The sequence below is a fragment of the Canis lupus genome, chromosome 7, assembly GCF_011100685.1.
Source record: "Canis lupus familiaris isolate Mischka breed German Shepherd chromosome 7, alternate assembly UU_Cfam_GSD_1.0, whole genome shotgun sequence".
Classification (NCBI taxonomy): Eukaryota; Metazoa; Chordata; class Mammalia; order Carnivora; family Canidae; genus Canis; species Canis lupus.
In genome coordinates, this window is record NC_049228.1 from 22,848,234 (window position 1) to 22,870,306 (window position 22,073).

The following is a 22,073-nucleotide window of genomic DNA, read 5'->3' on the forward strand; positions in this document are numbered from 1 at the left end:
GCAGGTTCTTGGCAAAAACAGAGTGTAACGATAATACTCTCTGGGTCTGGGTAGGAATGGGCAATGTAATTCCACAGGCATTACACAGGGTTTAAAAATAGGAAGCTGTTCCCGGGAGGAGTGGTCCTTGTGGGTAACAAGGGAGCGGACACAATATGTTTCAACTAGTGGTAAAAATCCATGAAGTCATCCAGTATTTTAGTTACTCTTTTGTGTTTCTTTTCTCTTTTCCTCCATTCCTCCTTCTTCCATTGCTTTAGAACATTTTAAAAGCTTTCCTTCAAATACAATTTTTAAGCAAATCATTCTTTCTGTAATATGTCATACACATTCATGTATGCACACACCCCAGCACTACAGAAGTCAGTTCTTTCTGACGATGTACATGCACCAAACTGAACTCTTCACTTTCTATTCTACTGAATAGTGAGGAAGGTGAGTGACTCCTGTAATAGGATTATGATGATGGAAAATCTTTCATACTTTGACTTTGGAAGGCAGGATGACACACTTGTGAAATTGCACTGAGGTCAGACTCTAGCTGAGGCTACATGTTTGCTCAGCCCCTTCCCCTGCCTTATCCTACTTCCCTCATCTCTTTCTTCTAAAAGAAACTCTCAGTAAACCACAAATACCGAAATTCCTGTCTGAGGCACCACTTCTTGGGAATCTCCTCAAAGACAAAGAGGAACATATGCCCATGCAAGAGAAAAGGAGGAGGGAAGGAAGGTAGAAATGCAAATGATTTTGAGGGTTGATGGTATTACAGTGAGAGACCACTTCTCTAGTTTATCCTGCTTTCCTAATAAAGGAGAAGGTGAGGTGATGAGTCCAGAAATTTCAGAAGATTTAGAAAGTGTGAAATACTCACTATGGAAGGACAGAGAACAGGAAACCACTTACTAGGGAGATACAGGAGGATGGGTTAGACAAGGTCTATGAACAAATACTCCCATGCTCATCTTCTTCCAAATCTAGTTAGTTATAATTTCTACTTAGAAGCAATCAAGGAGAAGGAAAAAGAGGAACTTTTCTATTGCCACTAGTGATTGCAAAGTAATGATTCTTCCCTAGATACGGAATTCATAAATGTTACATAATAAATTCTGTTGATTATAAATTGGACTTAAAGATGTTCTGCTTCCATCCTCAACATTCTTTGTAGAATTGTCACCTGCAAGGTCACTAATAACCTCCCAGTGACTCTATCCAGTGGACACCTTTCTGTCCTTATTTTCTTGACCTCTTTGAAGCATGTGACACCATTGACCACTTTCTTTTTGAGACTTCCTCTTCACTTGCCTTTGGTAAGTCAACACTCATCTAGTTTACCTCCTACTCTATAGACCCTCCTCATATTCTCATGGGTCCTTCTTTCTCTCCCTCTCTCCTAGGTACTGTTTCCCCTGGGCCCATCCTTTGCTTTCTTATTTCTCACTCTATATCTCCAAGAATGAACACATTCACTCCTGCAGCTTTTTCTGCAGTGATTAACTCAAAAATGTATCTCTAGGTTAGATTTGTCTCCTCAGTTACAGGTAAATATATCAAATTGTTTAATGAATATCATCCTCTAAATGTCCCTCAGAGACCTCACATTCAACAAGTCTAAAAGTCAACTCATCCTCCCTTTTAATTTCCACTTCTTGCATTTCCCCATGATGGAGACAAGTCTCACCATTACTCTATATCCAACACAGAACCCTAGAAAGGATTTATCCTAAACTCTTTTCCAATTTCACATCCAAATAATCACCAACTACAGTAGGTTCTAATCTCTCCCACCCACCATCCATGTCATTGCTTGAAGCCACCATAGTTTCTCTTTTGTGAGCAAAATCTTTATTGGCTAGCTAATCTTCATTCTTCCCCCATCTTCTTCCATTTTCCTTATGGAAATCTGAGCAACCCATTCCTCTGCTTAAAACATTCCAATGGTGTCCGATGTGTTTGAGACAAAATCCAAATGCCTTAATATAATTTCAAAGCCTTTCATGATCTGGCCCCTTGCTACCTGCCTGGCTTCATCTCTGGCCATTATTTCTGTTTTCTGAATTCCCAAAGTACTCATAGCTCTGCACTTGTGTTATGGTCTCTCTTGGTTTCATGAAATTGCACAAATATTTCTTCTACCTAGAATGCTCTTTTTTTCTGTGTATTTTTTTTTTTTGCTAATAACTACCCATTATCAAAATTAGTATAGACATCACCTCTTACAGGCAGGTTTCCCTGGTATCCATCCCAACTGCTGAGTCCAGAGTTGGTTCCTGGCCTAGGTACTACCTCAGTACACTCTGTCCCTCCAGCATAGCACTAATGGCATTATGCTGGTGACTGGTGGAAAGCTGAAACTTCATCAAATATCCTTCTGATTCCAGGTATGGTCCAGTACCGCTTCTAATGATAGCTGGAATATTTCTCAATATTGAGTTCCTGAAAGGAATTAAACTCTAGTGTGGGATATACATATTGTAATGTAGAAAATAGCCATGTTTGTATCATATTTGGCTTCTTTTGATGAAACAATTCAGTGGAAATGGCAGCTAGATAATAAAATAAAATAAATAGCATTTAAAAGACATCCTCTCACTCATAGACTCCAGGACAAGTGTTATTGGTCGTAAGGAGGTACAGAATAGGAAGGTCCAAATACAGCAAAGCTTTCTGAGCCCCTGTAATGGTACTCGCAACTTCTCCAGAAGTTGCATGTATCTACAGCCAAGGATTATTATGCCTCAGGAGACAGAGGGCTCTAAATTCTACCTTCTCACTCAGGAAGTTCTCATAAGCCCCCAGATGCCAATCAGATGTCAGTATACCTGCCTCCTGATGAAAAGTCTCCTGATGGGAGAATTTTTCTTTGCTTTTTTGCATTATCATGTGTAAATTTTGATTTCAGAAAGTGGCCAGATCACTGAAACCACTGCAGTTGTCCATCTGTCCATTTGACTGAGGAAAGAAAACTCTGTGTATGTGTATACACACACACACACACACACACACACACACACACACACACGGATGCAGTCTCCCTTCCCTCCCTCCTCCACTCACCCTTCTGGGCTTGGCCCTCACTTTTCCTCTCCTCTGAGAGCTGAGGCTCAAAAAGACACACCTTTTCCATTGCTCTATTTATTATACTGCCTTTTCTAGATGGACAGGTCCATCTTTTATATAAAGAGCACATTTTCCCTCCTCAATCTCTGTCTCTTACCACAGACATTAATGATTTGAAGCCATCTGAGGATCTTTTGTTGGCTGAGTGATCACATTCAGACTATGGCCTAGCAATGACTCACACTCTTGTGGTCTCCTTGTGTTTACCATGGATATTCTATTCCAGCTGGATTTCCCTTTCCCCAGGAAACCTAGAGCTAAGCGATTTCTCCATTTTTCTTCTTTGACTGCAGCATCTCTATATGACCCTTTCACCACCAATGTGTGTGTGTACTCCAGACTGTGTGTGTACAGTCTTAAAGGGGTGTGTGTGTACTCCAGACTGTGAATCTGCAACTATGGACTGCAGAGCAAATCCAGTATGTGGTCAGTTTTTGTATGGCCTATGAACTAATAATGGTTTTTCCATTTTTAAAGAGTTGTAAAAAAAAGAAAGAAGAGAAGAAAATGCAAGAAAGACCATGCATGGCCTGAAAGCTTAAATATTTACTATCTAGCCGTTTAACAGAAAAAGTGTGTCAACTCCTATTCTATACTAACATATGTTTCTAAAACATGAATCAGAATTCAGATAGACATGGACTTAGAGTCCAGCACTGCCACTTATCAACTCTGTGACCTTGGACACATTATTTACCCTCCATTTTCTCATCTGTAGCATAAAGTAATAATTAATTCTAATCACTATGTGAAAGCAAAATGGCATGTGACACAAAGCACGATAGTAGCCACTCATAAGAAGAGCAAAATAAACAGTAGCTATTTTTTGCTATTGTTACTTTTTTTGATTCAGTGAAGTCTATTACATTTTTTATATTCACATAAGAAAAGCTGACACACAAGAAAGGCAATACATTTTTAGACCAATATGTGAACCAAATCACTTAACTACCCAGTGATTGCATCACTTCACTCTCAAAAAAAAGGAAGTGTCATAGCCATTGTTTTATGAAGATTAGAGGTAAGACAAAACTTTATATATATGACTCAAAATGTCTTAATGGGATCTCAGAACTACATTTTCTATTCTTTTTCACCTAGGCAGAAACCTGAGAGCAAGCCTTTCTCCCTCATATTCATTCTTACCCCTAATATCCACTCAGTCACTGAGACTTAACTAATTTATCTATTAATCATTCCCAACTGCAACTCCTTCACTCTAATGTCACTGCCATGGGCTCTCATTATCTCTTGCTAAACTATAGCAGAGGTCTTCTATCTTTTTGCCTACCATTTTACCTTCCCTAAGCTGTTAGGGACTTACCTACCTAAGCCATGAATCTGTCTAAACTCTCACATTGCTTACAACTACCTCATCTCTTGTCATTATCTGGCTCATGCTTCACGTTCCAACAACATCAAACCACTTACAGTTCCCCACCCATACCCAATGATACTGTTTAGTGCATCTCTTCTTTTGCTTGTGTTATTCCTTCTTTTTTAAATTATAAAAATACTACATGCATGTTATATATAATTTTGAATGCAAAAAAGAATTATAAGAAAATTATATAGCATCAAAATTCTAATTCCTCAGAGATAACTACCATTTGATATATTTGTTTCCATTGTTTTTCTATGCATATAACACAATAACTTACCCTATTGGGGACATGCTTTCTCTTTGAATTTTGAGCTTTTGCTATTACACCATTATTTGTTCTGACCCATACAAATTTATTTTGTTCAACTAAATATGCAGTCAAGTATCCTTGGCAATTGTTGTTATTTAAACTGTAATAAACCATAGAAAATTCACAATTGTGCCTTTCTCAGCCACTTATCCTTCAGGGCAAAACTTTTCCATCTCAATCAGAGGTATTTCTATAAGAGAAAGAACAGCTTGGGCACTGCCCAGAAAAATGGAGCATTATCTTTCACTGAAGCATGGAATAAAAAAGAAATTCTGGGAGCATGAACCTTTCTGCCTTGTCATTTTATCTAAGTTTATTTATAGAGACAAGTAGAAATTGGTTATAGAGTCAAGTGGCCTTTCTGGGAGTACGCAGTTATTTGAGCTAACCTCGATGTAAAATTGCACATACTAACTTAGACCTTCCTGACTTAGGTCACTGCTCCTGCAAACACTTGCATGAGTCTCAGTAACACCTCCGTTACAGAGAAGCCCTTAAGACCAACATGATGATTCTGACTCAGACTAGAGAGATCAAGAGAAACAAAGGCTCCTTAGGTAGCACAAAAACAATACCATAGTGAAAGGGAGCAAGGGAGCAAGGGAGGGAGCGAGGGAGGGGGAAAGGGGAAGAGAGGGGGAGAGGGAGAGAGAAAGAGAGAAAGAGAGAGAGAGAGAGAGAGAGGAATGTACTCCATACTTTATTCTAAATGCAGATTATTAAATATTCTGAGACCTCCTGCACTAAATAAAATAAAATCTGTTTAAATTCCTAGGGGATGTCATGAGTAGTAATACAGATTGTAGCTTTGAATTAAGATGGCCCAGGTTAACTTGGGTTTAGCCATTTTCTTGTTGTATGACTTGGGGCATTATATATCACTAAGCCTGGATTTCATTATTTAAAAACTGATTGCGATTATCTTAAAAATGAACATAAAGTAATCTAAAAACTGAGGATAATAATAGTAGTTGCCTCCTAAAATTGCCACACAGGTTAAGTGAAATCATATACGTAAAGTGCATGGCGAAATACCAAGGATACAGAAAGTAATTGTTATTCCACTCATCATTCCTCAAACACATTTGAAAATGGCACACTTTTTATTGTTTTTCAAATCATATCTATTTAAAAACCAATGGAGCATATTTTCACAAATTGGTCTAAACTCAGAATCAGGCTCCTTTTCAAAAGTTGTGGAAAGGTAGAAGGTAGTAATCAGGGAAAATGGAGCAAAGGCAGAACTTAGAATTCCTGCTTTACTGTTTGAAATTTTATAAGGAGAATGTATTATTTTAGAGGAGAAACTCAATTTCTAAAGGTTAAAAGGGCAAATTAGACCTTAGAATACTCACTCTATACCATGCAATATTTTTAGGTGGTATAAAAGAAGCAGATTTATGATTAAAAGGCCAGCACAGACAAGGTAACGAATCAGACCCGGCACATGACAGTAAGTGGGCAATGCTTGTCCATGTAAGAGAACTCTTCCCTCAGCAGAGTTTGGGCTACTGAGTCTCTATTCTTCTAATTCCACTTCAGTATTTGAAACCAAAAAGAGAGGTCAACTAACAACAATCAACAAAGAAAATAGAGACATAGAGAAAGGACCAAGTGAGTTCATTCTTTTTTCACCTGGTATTTCTCCCAAAGACACATTTGACAAGCTTAAAAGGAGGATGGATGGGTCATCTGTTTAGCCTCATCCTTTATTTAAAAAGCAAAAAGTCAGCATTTCCAACTCCAGGATCTATTAACAAAGTATTTTCAACATTCAGCATTCTCCATTTGTCTTCCTGCCCCCTCCCCACATGCTCACACTCACGCACATACACACACACACATCACACACAAGATTTCTTAAAACCCAAGTTTATTTTTAGGCCAGAGAGATTGGGCGTTCCAGATCAGGGCCCTGTGCTCCTGAGCAGACATTCTAAAAACGTTTCACTGCCAGATATAAAAAGGCCGCTGTATAATTTATTAGAGGAACTTTCACAGGGCTCTGATTACTTTTTAACCAGAAAGTGAACAAAATATCCAAGAATCCTGATCAGATCCAGTATTGCGCTTGGCACATGGGAATCTGTAGGGGCTAGGAATTCTCAGCAATCCCCAGCTCTCCAGCCTGTTCATCCACAACACGCCATGAAGGAGGGTTCGATTAGCTGGCATTCAGTCTTCTCTCTTCCCCAAGACTGTGCAAGTCTGTTTCCCTAAATAATAGAGGAGATTGGGCCAAAGAAAACTCAAAACAATACACTCGTTTAATAGCTCTAATGGCTCTGCTGAGGCCTGCCAATGAAAACGCTGGCTAAATTGTTCCAGAGAGGCTTCTACCGGAGCTAAACAAAACCTGCCAACTTTCTACCCACCATCTCCTCCTCACTGCCACTCAATTTTTGTTTCTTTTCTTTTTTTTTTTTTTTTCATGTTGGCTTTTTTCAAGAAGAGTATGTAAAATGCCCAAAGAATGTTCTTTTTTCAATATGTATTATGTTTGGGGTACAGATTCATGTTTACTTTTCATGGGTATGTGAGCATATTTTGAAACCCAAATCAAGATGTGGTTTTATAGAATAAGGGCACTTTACAAAACAGTAGAAAAGAATATTTGAAATGATGACTGTCCTGAAAAATCCTAGTAGGGTCAACCTCCATTATTAAGCATCTAAACATGTCAGATATTGTGTGTTGTATTTTCTTTCAAAAATAATTTTTTGGGGACACCTGGGTGGCTCAGTAGTTGAGCAACTGACTTTGGCTCAGATTGTGACCCCGGAGTCCCGGGATTGAGTCCCACGTCGGGTTCCCTGTAGGGAGCCTGCTTCTCCCTCTGCCTATGTCTCTGCCTCTCTCTGTGTGTCTCTCATGAATAAATAAAATCTTTAAATAATTATTTTGTGGAAACTTGCCATTTCTTAGCACTGTACAAGGCACTTGGGATGACACAGACATAATTTAACTAAAAAGAAAAGGTCTCCACCCGAGATAATAACCAACAAATAACCTCCACCCCTTCTTTCTCAAGGAAAAGGGTCATGGTGACCCTCTCGGGCAGACCTAAAGAAGAGATTGTCAGTCGGGAGAAAAGAATGAAAAATGACAAAGAAGAAAAATTGGGATCAGAATCTTAAAAAAAAAAAAAAAGGCAAAAGAGTATAGTCTTAGGGAAAAGAAAATAAAGATGTTCCTAATAAGGCAAGGCCACCAACAATGGAATCAAGAGCCATCGTTGCACATCAAGACAATTCTTGTTCACTTTTGTATAAGGAAAGCAATTAAAAGTAGACAGATGGCATTAGATCCCATGCCTCTCACCTTCAAATACCAAAAGGAAGTCATCAAATTCTTTCAAAGTCCTTCAAAAGAGTGTAATGCTATCACTAGGATTTGGAATTTTTCACTAGGATTTAGATTTTCTTGATACAATTCCTACTAAAACCACAAGAGTCCCCTATTTTTACTACAGTTCATGTGGCACAAAAAAACTATGGTGCCACTTTCGACTGATTCCATACTGACTTGACCGCAAGTACTTTGGCTTCAAAGTACTGATTCCATGATTCAGAAAGCAGGGAATGAGCATGTGAAGAATGTTGCTATGAACGTTGTTACAGAGGAGAGACTGGGCAAGCAATGGGGAGGTTTCGTCCTGAAGCAGCGCAGTAAATTGTGTAACACACCGGTACAAACACAGGTTATCTCCCTTCCAGTCCATCCTACACTCCGCTGCAAATTAATTTTTCAAGGAATAATAGATGCTGGTCATGACAGTCTCAAAAACCAACCATGGCTCTTCACTGCCCAATAATTAGTTTCAAAATCCCTAATTTTATGTTGAAGATCTTTTATGTTTTTGCTCTGTAGTCTTTTCTTTCCCTATCCTTCTGCGAGTGACCTGATCCAATTCAATGACTTTGCTCTGCATTCCCTCAATACAGCTAGAAATTTTCTCCAAACTTTGACTAATGCTATCCTCATTGTCTGAAATCCCAAATCTCCACCAATCCATCAATATCCAAATGAACTTTTATCTCCCTTACAAGTAGGACCTAATTCCTACATCCTCACTCTTATACTGTATCTACAATGAAACCCATGCCCTATTTCAACTTGTGTTTTACCTTGTTTTATGTTTATATTTCTATTTGCTCCATGCCACTGGTCGTTCCTTAAATATATATTATTTCTTTTAGTTTCCCATGAAGAGGTGGATTTTTATAGAATGCATTCAACAATTACTTATTTTCTAGGTCTTTATGTGCCAAAAATGTGTCACATATTCACTGAGAATTTCCAAACATTTCTGTGCATCACAACCACTGCTGAGATTCATGAAAATATTTGAGTAAAGTCCAGACATCAGAATTTCTAAAAAGCAAATGATTCTGATGTACAACAAAACTTATGAGGCCACAGTCTATAACATTTTAATAATGGAAACCATTTTGAGACAATGATCCTAAATATTTAAGGTCCACTTAGAAGTTAAGATCAGTCCATCAATTCTACCAATGTTCCCACCTGTAAGCCATGATAAAATCATATTTGCTTGCCCAAAGTTCCCCCTCTGACCTTTTCTCTAATTGGCTACCCTAAGTGACTAACAAGTACAATAGACTCTTGAACAACACGGATTTGAACTGCGCAGGTTCACTTACATGTGGGATCCTTGATAGTACAGAACTATACATTTTCTCTTATAATTTTCTTAACAATGTCTTCTTTTCTCTAGCTTACTTCATTATAATAATACAGTATGTAACACATATAACAGACAGAATATGTGTTGACCATCTATGGTACAGGTAAGGCTAATTTAGAGCTTATGCAAGTTCCAATACTGACAAAGGCTTCTAGTCAACAACCAGCTATTAGCAGTTACATTTTTGGAGAGTCAAAAGTTATACGTGGATTTTTGACTGCATGGGGTTTGGCACCTCTAACCCCCACATTGTAAAAGAAGCAAATGTGTAGCCAACCTTCTGGGAAAGCATTTGTTCAGATAGATTTGCTAGCTATTTAAATTTAGAACTTACCCAATTCTAATGCTGAATTCTAGTCCTGGCTGGCTAGATTAGTAGCTGGGTAATCATAGTTTAAACCATTTAAATCCTCAAGCCTTGTTTTCCCTGATCAAAATATGGAAACAAAGAAATAGGCAACGTCAATACTTTTTTTAAAAAAATCTGTAATTACCCCTGAAAAATAGGGAAGCTCCAATAAAAGTTCTACACTACTGTACATGACTGTTGCTTGATAGTTGTGTTTACTGATAGTGTCCCTTTCATTGTCCCTATAGCAGAGTGCATCAGTAGGAAGCCATTTTATGGAGGTGCCACAGAGAGGAAAGAGCATTGAGGTAAAGCTGTTTCCTGTTATTTACTCTAATTCCCTGGTTTCAGAATTGATGACAAACTTCATTTGGCATTCCTAGATCTGTGGGTTCTGGGTCTCCAGGATTCATCCTAGTAATGTCAGGTTAACTCGGGGCATTTGGCAGCACCATATGAGGTGCTATGAGTAACATCAGTTTTGCAACCTCATTTGTCATATAATTAAATTATTATATAATGAAAACTCTGTACCACACAATAAAATGTTTATTCTCCTACTGTGGTACAGTATACTTAAGCATAAAACAGCCACAAGGGAAGATTGGAAATGACATGGAAAGGTCAGCCTTAAAATTATTTTAATTCACTTATAAAAAAAAAAACAATAAAAAGAACAAACCCAGGAAGAATTAATTTCCAAACCAAAGGGACCAAGGAAAGTTGAGTGGAAAACAGGAAATTAAAGGAGGAGAAAACAAATACTGGGACAGGGGAATAGAAAGAGAGTGGGCCATAGAGATGAGACTATTGTCACAATTTCTCATGATAAATTATAGAAGGTTGCCACTGAGAGTCATTAATATTTGCTATTATTCTAAGATGACTGGCCAAACTTGAGAATTCATAGCATCAGCATGTCATCGTGGTACCCTGAAGCTTTGAGAGTGGCTATAGGGCAATGTTTCCAAACATTGGATTGTGACCCATTATTAAGTTATAAAATAAATTCAGTGGGTTATTAACCAACATATATTTAAAGAAAGAAGAATAGAAGGGAAAATATCAGCATGCATTATATGCTGTTAACAGTAAATACTGTATTTGGAAACTTTGGGGTTGTACAAGACATAAATATGCACACACTCATTCTGGATTGCCATGCAAAATGTTTTTCTAACTAGGAGTCAGGATTTTAAAAAGTGAAAGCTTCTGCTATAAGAGTAGATTGTTCTGCTTTTTAAATCATAATCTATCTTATTAGAGAGGCCCTCTTTTGCTCCCTGTCCTCTGATATGTGAGAACTCCCCAAAATTTAGTCCTCAATCCTTAGCTCCATTGTAGTCCTATGCTACTCCCTTGGAAATTTTAACTACATCTACCAATTCTATTTATATGAAATCTCTTAAATTCATCTCCTTCCAGACTACAAATAACTGGCTTCAGTCGCCTACTGGGTTGTCACTCCCAAAATCAATGTATCTAAAGTCAAATTACCTGGGTCCAAGTCCCGATACCATCATCTACTGACTGTGTCCCTTTGGGAAAATTATCTAATCTCTGAAGCCTTCAATTTCTTCACCTGTCAAATGTGGATAATAGCATTTTCTTATTGTTAAAGACAATAAAGTATATTATGGTTAATAGCTCTAGGGACACTTTAGGTGTTTCATAATACCTAATATTTCTCTAATCCCTAAAACTAAATTCCTCATAAGATTTCCAAATTTTTACAAGACTCAACATTTCTCCAAGACTTGAATTATTGGAATAATTCTTGACTTCTTGCTCTCCTTTCATCCCCATCACTTACTAACTCCTGTTGATCTGTCAGGTCCAACCAGATCCCAAATCTCAGCATCCCTCAATTTCCTCATGAGTTGGCATCACTTGATTCCCAGACTGAACCTCTATAACCCTTGGTTTTGGCTCAAGGCAGGAAGTTTACCAGCAAACCATTCATCTCAGAGATGAGCATTATTAAGTCACTCTCATGAAGTACCCCTGCTGCTGCTCCCCATACTAGCCAGGTGCCCTTCAGCAAATGATCTACCTCTGTGTTCTTTCATGTCTTTGTCTGTAAAAACAGAGACATAGCTTTTCTTAACCTGTTTGCTTATTAGGAGGATTAGATACAAAGCACTTAGACCAGTGCCTGCAATAAAGTAAGTGCCCAGGAAGAATTTCTTCTTCTTCCTCCTTCCTCTAACTTTCCTGTCTGATGTAGATAACTCACTGGTATTGATTAAACATTGATCACAGTAGACTGTAAGCTTTTGAAGGCAGGGCCTACCTGCCTTTAATTTTGTATCCCTCAAGTGTTTAACACATTGTTTGTCATGTTTGACCTCCAATAATGTTTTAAGAATCTTATAGCCTACATTTTCCAAGAAGTTTTTTCTCTTTTTCTCCCCAGTCTTTTTTGGATGATACACCCAAGTGCTTCTAGAATATAACTGACATACTCTGTCATAATACTAGTCACATTGCATAATAAATTTTACATTTGTCTTCATATCCCAGGGTCTTTACCAATGTCTGGCATTTAGATGTTCAGTAAATGCTTAATTAAAGAAATATCAGTGAGAATTAATACATTAATGAAAGTCTTCCTCATAAGACCCAGTCTCTGCCATATGTCCCAGTTCTAATCATTGAACTTGCATCTGTGTCATTGTCTCTAGATTTATTTCCTTAATTACCTGCTGAGTAGCCGAAATCCACACAGAATTGGGCCCCAGCCTGCTTCATACATAGATCCCTTTCATGGTCTGAAATTCTAAAATCCATCTTGATATCAGAGGTTCTGACAGTCTCATCAGATACTAGTTGCCCATCTGCCTATCTGCATGTCTGGACTTCCAGTGACTCACACATACACACTGAAATTTTCTTCATGATCACTCACTTGAATGTCCAATTATTTAATGTTCTGATCTATCATTAAATGACAAAGTTATATTTCTTTTTAACTGGGGATAAATTCTTATTTGGTTGATATTATGAAAATGATGTTCTACTTCTATAATTTCAGGCATTATCAGCTGATGGAACATCTTTCTGATGGACTGGTTTTCACCTAAAGACTCTGAATTCATATCTCTTGTGTGTCTGCCTATTCAAAAGGAGGCTGGCTCTGATACTGTGTGTAACTTTCTGTTAATATCAGAGTGTACTGTGTGTAACTTTCTGTTAATATCAGAGGGAGTTATTGGAGTAAATGTCTCTCTCTGGGAATATACTATAAACCACAACAGATGGGGGTCAGGTTGGTCTGTTTACACCAATTCTTGATTGCTTTTCCACTGCTGAGGAAGACCTTAAGTTTTATGGGTAGCATAAATCGCAACTATAGTCTAGGATTCCATATTCAGCCTCTAACATAAAAGACCTGTCAAATGCAATACATCTTGTGAAGAGCAGAACCAGAAAGGAAAACTGAATTTTATCTGTAAGCAAGCTCTTTAAAAATTGGAGACTGTAAATCCTTATTTAATACTGAGAGTTTTGATTCCAGATGATAAACCAAATGAAAAGGCAAATACAAGATTATTTTTTCAAAAGAAACTTTAAAAGCCAGCCCACACAGGCACATTGTATCTACTTCCATTCTGCTTGTGTTTATCAACCAGAGATCAGTCTCTACTTGTTTACGTTCAAGAGAAAGCATTCATTCAAAGAAAGTATCCAATAGTGGCATTATAAAAACATACAAACACAAAGTCTTTTGCTCCCTATTTTATTATGTTTTTTTTTTAACACCATGCTCTATTTATCAATTTGATTGACCTCAAGTGGGCCCTTATTTTGTCCAGATCCTACTATATTTTCCTGGTCTATTTATTCTCTTGTTCACCTAATAACTATTTCATCTCTTTGCTCTGCTCAAATGTTTAACATCTTTTCCACATATTACTCTCAGTTAATGACCTTAACGCCTCTTTCACAAGGAAACAGAACTGAGAACATTCAGACAGATTCTGGCCATCATATCTAATCTACTTATCCCACCCCCACCAGACTTTCTGCTCTGCTTCTCCAGTGAGTGAACTGGGCAAGCTCTAACCCATAACCAGTCCTCCTAATGCTCCCTAGATTCTATCCCATTGACATTCTCTAGGATATCTTTCAGAAGTTCTCCATAAAACAGATTAAATTTTAAAATGACATGCTTCTAAGAGTATCTTCCCCTTTGTTTTCCTTAGTGAAAAGATAATATACACTATGAAAATGGATACTTAAGTATTTTTAAGAATAACGAAAACAACACGTATGTCTAGGCTCTTTTAAAAATAACATCAAAATAAAATTCAGTTTACACATGCCAACCAGATTAAATCAAAACCTGATGGTAAGGGAAAATGCTTTGGACTGGGTCTAGAGGCCTGTGTCTAGTCCTTGTTCTTTGGGAAATTCACTGAACATCTCTCAGCCTTAAAGGATTAGACTTAGAGATTTCTATGGTCCCATCCACTTTTCAGATTCTTCTCTAGTACTTGCATTCTTTCAGACATAATTCTTTTGAAAGCAATTTATGGGTAACAAATTTTTTACTTAATCCAACTACTTGTTTTCAGAATATGTAGAGGGTTTTTTTTTTTTTACCTTTTTAAAAAGTTTGTCTTAATCCCAGTAAACAGTGTTATATAAATTTCAGGTGTACAGTATAGTCAGTGATTTCATACATCATCCAGTGCTCATCAAGACAAGTGTACTCCTAATCCTCATCACCTGTTTCACCCACTACCCCCACCTACCTCTCCTCTGGTTTGTTCTCTACAGTTAAGAGTCTGTTTCTTGGTTTGCTTCTCTCTCTCCTTTTTTTTTCCCTTTGCTCATTTGTTTTGTTTCTTCAATGCCACATATGAGTGAAATCACATGTAGAATACCTGGTTATTTGATAGTATTTTGTATTTGATGCCAAACCAGTGGATACTTAGAGACATAGTTGTAGATCAGATATATACAGCTGAAGGGATTAAGTAATTAACAGGTAATACACCCTTCTGGTAGCTGAATCCCTCAGAAAACAGGGCCAACCTTTCCTCTTGGTGCCCAATAGGTCTGCATATACAAGCCTGATCACTAAGGAAATAAGAAGAAATAAAGAAAGCCCCTCAGATACAAGAGGAAAAACAGGTGTGATCTGAAGGCTACCCATGTATCCAATCTTACTGCCAAAAAAATAGAGCATTTCATTTTCTGAGCACCTAGCCCAGAAATGTAGTGAGATTGCTCATCAGCCTCTACTGTCTGGACAGGAAGCTTCCAGCTGTCCTTCTTAAACCTCATTGTACTTACACGCATTCTTCTTTTCCTATCCTTCAAATGCACTCACTTTTGATCTCCATGTGAAATCAATTCGGGTATATCACCAATGATAGGAATTTCTAAAACACCGTCTAGGTTTTAATTTTCTAAATCCAATGATATATCTTATAAAGGGTTAGTATCCAAAATATATAAAGAAATTTTAAAACTTAACACTCAAAAAACAACCCAGTAAAAATGGGCAGAAGACATGAATTGACATTGTTCCAATTTTATTTTAAATGGCCACTATCATAAATCCTTTTGTTAAATGAAAAGCCATCCTCAGTATTTGTCAGTTTTGCTTTTTTGAAACAGGGACACAAGTACACGTTACAAATCATTCAGACATTTGCACCCAAAGAGTAGAAGGCAGGCATGTTCTTTAGTCATCTCAGCAACAGAAATGTTAAAAAGAAAAATCTCAAAATAAATTAGCATAATCTTATGAGTATAATGTTTAGCAGAATAAGCAAGTGTCACACAGATGCATGTAGGATGTTATCATTTAAATAAAGTTCAAAACGAGGCAAACTAAATGTATATTTTAGGAATACATGCATAGATGATAAAACTATAAAGAAAAGTTGAGAAATTATTATCACAAAAATTAAATCACAAAAAAAGGGAAGGGAGAGAGAAAGTGATACCAGGGATGGAAGGGTGAACACAGGCCTTTTTTAAGGTGCTAACAATCTATAGCTCACATGTGTGGCAGATGCCAACTCTGTAATTATTCTTTACATCAAATATGTATGCTTCATATACTCTATGTATAATATTTTTATAATAAAGAATAAATTAACACCAACTTTAGTTTTGAAATAAATCTGACTTCTTATATTTTTCAGTTTGGGAAAACAGTGGGAAAAGAACATGGAAAGGAGACTTATACTTGAACAACTATGGAGTGTATCACTAATGGATTAGTTTAGTATTCTTACACAACTGGTGGTAGACTGTGTATATGAGTATGCATTTTACAAGGGATGGGGACTATTCACTTATCTATCAATTCTTTGCTTCAATCAATATTTATTTAAAACCCATCACATATGAGGCAGTAGAGATACAAAGATGAACAAGACATGAGCTCTAATCTAGAAGAGTGTATAATCTAGTGCTAGAAGACTAGTACCTTTCTAACTTGCCAAAATGATAGCCCTTCCCTTCCTTCCCCACTCTTCCCAGTTGGAACTTCCAATGTCTCTTGTTTTACTCTCTAGTTTCCAAGCCAATCATCTGGACAGGATTTCTATTGGTGGCCTCAGGATCCATCACTTGGTAGAGAGTGATAATGCTATCAGACCCAGTGTTCATCAGGGCAGAGTAAGCCCTGGGCTTCTGACTCCTACGATATTAACTAAGCCTACTAAACAGTTTCTCTTCCTAGCACTAGCCTTCAACTCCTCCTGCCAGTTGGGTTGCCCACTCTCCACAGCCCCACACTGATTTGAGTGATTTCTCAAGCACATCATTCCCTGTATGGTATCCCGAAGGGTCAGTGTCCTCAGCTGCAGTGTCCACTAACTGAGCTACCTATTGCTGATACCCACACACTCAAGTCCACCAAACAGCCTCCTGCCTGACTTCATGGGGCTCATCCTGCAACCTGGTTAAGTCCCCTAGTCCCAGCCGACCAAGTGCTCACTCTCTCTGCCTTTCTCCTGAACAGTCTCCCTAGGCTTTGCTCCAAAACAGACTAAAATGACAACAATGTAATAAATATAATAGAGGTATCTACAGAGTGATTCAGAAGCAGAGAGGAAGAATTGGGGTGGGGATGGGAGTAAAGGAAACAACTAATTTGAATCTTAATAAGAAGTGTACCAAATGAAAGAACAAAGAAACTTTCCAGCAAGGAGGAACAGATTCTTCAAAGGCATAAATATGGGAATGAATCTGACATGCTGGGAAAACAAGTTTTATGCATTCAAGGAATGATGATAGAACAGTAGATAAGGGGAAAAAGAAGAAAGATCTTAAAGTCTTACCAACAAAAATGTACCCTATTTGGCATGCATTTAATTTATTCTTGTCACAGTAACGATGACATAATGAGGTAATGCATTGTGTTATGGGGAGATTAGTGTGGGCTCACTCATTCTCAAAATTTATAAGGCTTAGCATTCAAGGAACTCTGAGCTTCTTTAGTATGACTGCAATCATCCACATGTTTCCTCAGATAGGTGACAGAAGCAGGTACAGCACCTACCCAGATTCAGTGATTTTTAATGGACTTATATAAGGTCACAGAGTGAAGGAAGGAGCCCAGGAGATGCTCAGCAAAGTAGTGGTGATATATATTTAAGTTGAATCAAACGGAAACTTGATCCTTGGAGAAATCTCCCCAGAATTCTGTACACTCAATGCTATTTCTTTGAGTGCCACGACAGCTGTCTTTCCTGTCCCCTTGTAGAAAAGGCAGCTGTTCAGGGAAGGAGGTCTTCCAACAGGGACAGTCCCAGGTGAAATGAGGACTGGCTGTTTTTCTATCCCAACCATAATGAAAGTTGGCTTTAACTCTTCCTGGCATTGTTGGAGTTTACACTATTCATTTCAATGGCCTTCTGGCTGCCAGAACCTCTTTACTGCCCAGTGATCTACACGGCCAATAGTGAATCATCAGAGACACACATTGACTTGTTCACCTCTCTGAATTAGAGACACGCTAACTCAACCGGCCAAGACGACTTTGTTTTGAGCAGAATGCAAAAGGATAAAACATCAGGCCAGAGAGTTGGAATCAAAATGGAAGTTCTTGGGATCCCTGGGTGGCGCAGCGGTTTGGCCCCTGCCTTTGGCCCAGGGCGCGATCCCAGAGACCCAGGATCGAATCCCACATCGGGCTCCCGGTGCATGGAGCCTGCTTCTCCCTCTGCCTGTGTCTCTGCCCCTCTCTCTCTCTCTCTCTGTGACTATCATAAATAAATAAAAAATTTTAAAAAATGGAAGTTCTTGAAATATATGTAAAATGGTTATAATGATAATAAAGAGCAAAATATCTCAAGCTATTAATTTGGTCAACAACTTCCCTTATCATTTGACCCATTTTTATTGCTCTTGGACATAGGTAGGCAGAGCTGGAGTTGATAAGAGCAGATGATTTTGGAAATTCTATTATATTGGACAGAGTATACTATCATGTCCTTCCAAATCTGTACCTCAGCTGCACTGAACCTCAAAACCCCGACCTCAAAAGGAATCTTGCATTCTTATGGCTTACCATCATCAAGTTTGTTAGTAATGGCACTTGCTTCAAGACCCCTTGGTAGCAAAAAGATAAAAGGAAAAAGGATTGATAAGTGACTTTTAGGGACAATACTTGGCCTAAGGTCATTATTCTAGGGCCCATTAGATCTTTAGAGATCACCCTTGGCCTCCTTAGATCAGTCTGTATATTTATACCTTCAACAAACTTATTTAGCACAAATTTATTAAGTGCCTATGACGTTCTTGATGCAAGATTATACAAGTCAAACTGTGTGAAATTCTGGTTGTTTCATCTATAAAATGAGGATAATGTGCATCTCTCAGAATGAGAATTAAAAATATAATAAATTCAAAATACTTACCTCAGTGCCTGACACAAAATCAGGGCTTAATAGTTACTTCGTTCAATTACAGCAGCACAAAGACAAATTGGTATACTTCCATCAAGGAACTCACAGTGTAGATTGTGCCTAAATTCCCCCAGTGTCCTAGAATTACTATAAACCTGAGATAAGTTATACCTACTTGATCCTTCACAGGCTCTGTGGGCAGAACCAATTCAAGACTAACCTTAATTATCAGTGTTCTGGGATCCCTAGGTGGCGCAGCGGTTTGGCGCCTGCCTTCGGCCTAGGGCGCGATCCTGGAGACCCAGGATCGAATCCCACATCGGGCTCCCGGTGCATGGAGCCTGCTTCTCCCTCTGCCTGTGTCTCTGCCTCTCTCTCTCTCTCCCTCTGTGACTATCATAAATAAATAAAAATTTAAAAAAAAATTATCAGTGTTCTGAGCAGAGGATCCCATGGAGCTTTCTCCTACATGAATTCTAGATCCTAATTCTACCATTCCATTTAGCTGCTACATGAAAAGAAAACCATGGAATATTTTATCATTTAAATATAATTGATTAATGAAGCCATCAGGAAGGTGCTGTCAAGTGACAATGAACATGAATAATATCTCTGGCCTAAGACCCTTCACAATTTGTAGAAAGTATTCTCAATTATAATTTTTTAAAGAGAGAAAGAGTAATGTTTCCTGGCATGAGATGGTGTTGTATTCACTAGAGGCAGTTATTGCAAGAAACATGCCGTAGATCCTTATATTGAGTCCTCAGAGCAACTGAGTCACAGGAATCACCCATGTCAGAGAAAAATCATTGCCATCAACTGGTCTTTCCTGGAATTTTAGTCTTGACTCCTATGAAATTGGCTTTGCCAAAAACAACTACCATTGCTTGTTTGCTCTCTCTCTCTCTCTCTCCTTTTTATTTTTCAGTTTGTACTTTAAGATAAAACCTGGTATGCAGAATTAGTCAGAATTACTTGGAAAAGTGAAGTCTGATTAGGAAGTACAGATGAAAACTTGCATTGGTTATTGCAGACACTGAGTTGGGGAGCAAGGTACCAGAAAAGATGACTGTGAGAAAAGCAATTTGACTTCCAGGTTTCGAAATGACCCCACTCTGTCCATTACTGTACCCAAGGCCTCATTTGGGTTTGTAGGTGAGCCTATTACATTATTGCAAATTTCAGGCTTGTCATCTTCTATTACAAGGTATGCTTGCTGACTTTATTTTTTTAAGATTATTTATTTATTTATTCATAGAGACAGAGAGAGAGAGAGAAGCAGAGACACAGGCAGAGGGAGAAGCAGAGGGAGAAGCAGAGGGAGAAGCAGGCATCATACAGAGAGCCTGACGTGGGACTCGATCCAGGGTCTCCAGGATCATGCCCTGGGCTGCAGGTGGTGCTAAACAACTGCACCACCGGGGCTACCCTCTTGCTGACTTTAAAAACAAAGTGACTATTCAATCTGGAGACATCTCAGAAGACCCCAAGTAGCTTTCAGATCAATAACCTACCAGTTGTCTTCAACCTCAGAAGGATAGATTCAGTTATTAGTATATTTATAAAGTGACATTTTCCCCTCATACGAATATATTAATGATGTATTCTAGTCTTTCAACGACTCTTTATACTTTGGGGATTTCTGTTCCTTTGTCAACCCTGAAATAAGAGCTAGTTTGCTGCCCTACCAATTTTCCTCCCTCTTCATCTCCCTCTGTGGCATCTCTTATCTCTTTGCTGGTATCTCTATATCTGAAGGCAGTATGTATCTTTAGTATAGAATGGGTAAAGGTATTATTAGGAATATCTGTATTTTCCTAATGAAGAAAAAATATGGAAAATAGGATGAATTAAGTAATATCTATCTTGGGACAATGTACATTAATCTTCAATGCAAATACAACTTTATTTTACTTTTGTACTCAATCCCTTATAAGAGTATTTGCTTATAGAGTAAATTTCTATAAATTGAGCCTCACTTGAAATGTTTTTCCACTAACTTCTATTATCTAAAGAAATATGATAGTGCCAGACAGTAACCTGACATCTTGAAAATTGAGTAAATATGTTCCCAAGAGCCACTTCTTTACCAAAAGAGGTATTAACAGAAATAGAGCATATGCTATTCCAGGAACATATGCTTAGCATGTGCCTTTGTGATGACTGTCAGGAAGTATTTTCATTGAGTAAACTGGCTCTCAGTATACATTACTGTATGTACATGGCCCTTTATGGGAATGGTAATAAAGTCTCAAAGTGTCTATTAGTTTATTTCTCTCTCTTTTGAGATAAGCAACTTCACACCAGTTTTTTATGCTTTGCAAAACCATCTGCTTAGATTGAATTATTCTATTATGCTGGCTGTAATTGAGTGGATCAGGAATTAGTGCATTAATTGAAAACCAACAAATAAAAATGTTCCATATTGGATTATGGCCCATTGACCCAACTAGATCTTCTCTGTTCAAAGAAGGTAAAGGTAGAAGAGGAGGATCAAACAGAATTTCTAGGGCCACTTTTAGTACCAGTGGAGCAACAGTTACATTCTTACACTAACCCACATTACTTGAGGTCACCAGGACACCTGAAAGAGCTAAGCTCAAATAGCCCTCATTATTAATTCATTTTTTTCATAAAGCTCTAAAAATTGCCTAATGAGAATCACTATGATGGAGTATGATAGACATCATCAATGATGATTTCCAGTGATCCTTGGCACCTGGTATTCATACCCTTGTATTATCCCCTCCTCTGGAGTGTGGATTGGGTTTCATGACTCATTTCTAATAAATAGAATAGAGACGGATATACTTCCAAGATTAGGCTATAAAAAATCTGCAGCTTCCATCTTGGGTTTTCTTTCTACTCATCTACTCTATGGAAAGCCATGTGGTAGAGCAGCCTTATGGAAAGGCCCACATATGAGGAACTGACACCTCTTGCCAACAACCATATGACTGAGCTTAAAAATAGATACAGTCAAGTGACAAATTACTACAGCCCAGTCTAATATCTTAATTGTAGCCTCTTGAGACACCCTGAGCTAGAACCACCCACCAAGCCAGCCATTCCCTGATACCTAACCCTCAAAAATTGGGAGGTAATAAAGGTTTGCCATTATTTAAGTTCCTATGTTTTGGAGTAATTTGTTAGTCAGCAATAGATATTATTTGGAGGGATATATTTATACAGGGGTTGGCAAACAAGAGCCTGTAGGCCACCGACTGTTTTTGTAAATGAAGGTTTATTAGAACAGAGTCATATCCATTAATTTACATATTGTCTGTGACTGCTTTCACACTACAACAATAGTGTTGAGTGGTTGAGACAAA

General features: G+C 38.0%; 1 protein-coding gene and 1 long non-coding RNA gene across 4 annotated transcripts in view; one reads left to right on the top strand and one right to left on the bottom strand.

Moving 5' to 3' along the window:
* PAPPA2 (pappalysin 2) overlaps nucleotides 1-22,073 on the bottom strand; it is a 267,023-nt gene that overhangs the window by 182,826 nt on the left and 62,124 nt on the right.
* On the top strand, nucleotides 1,150-17,389 carry LOC102157116. 3 transcript variants are annotated; one of them, XR_005362048.1, is made up of 7 exons: nucleotides 1,150-1,307; nucleotides 2,220-2,378; nucleotides 6,190-6,264; nucleotides 6,354-6,425; nucleotides 9,550-9,622; nucleotides 10,117-10,176; nucleotides 12,903-17,389. It is a non-coding gene; the product is annotated as an uncharacterized LOC102157116 (long non-coding RNA). The 3 variants fall into 3 exon arrangements; XR_005362047.1 differs by having other exon boundaries at nucleotides 1,151-1,307; nucleotides 6,190-6,237; XR_005362049.1 differs by lacking the exon at nucleotides 6,190-6,264 and having other exon boundaries at nucleotides 1,151-1,307.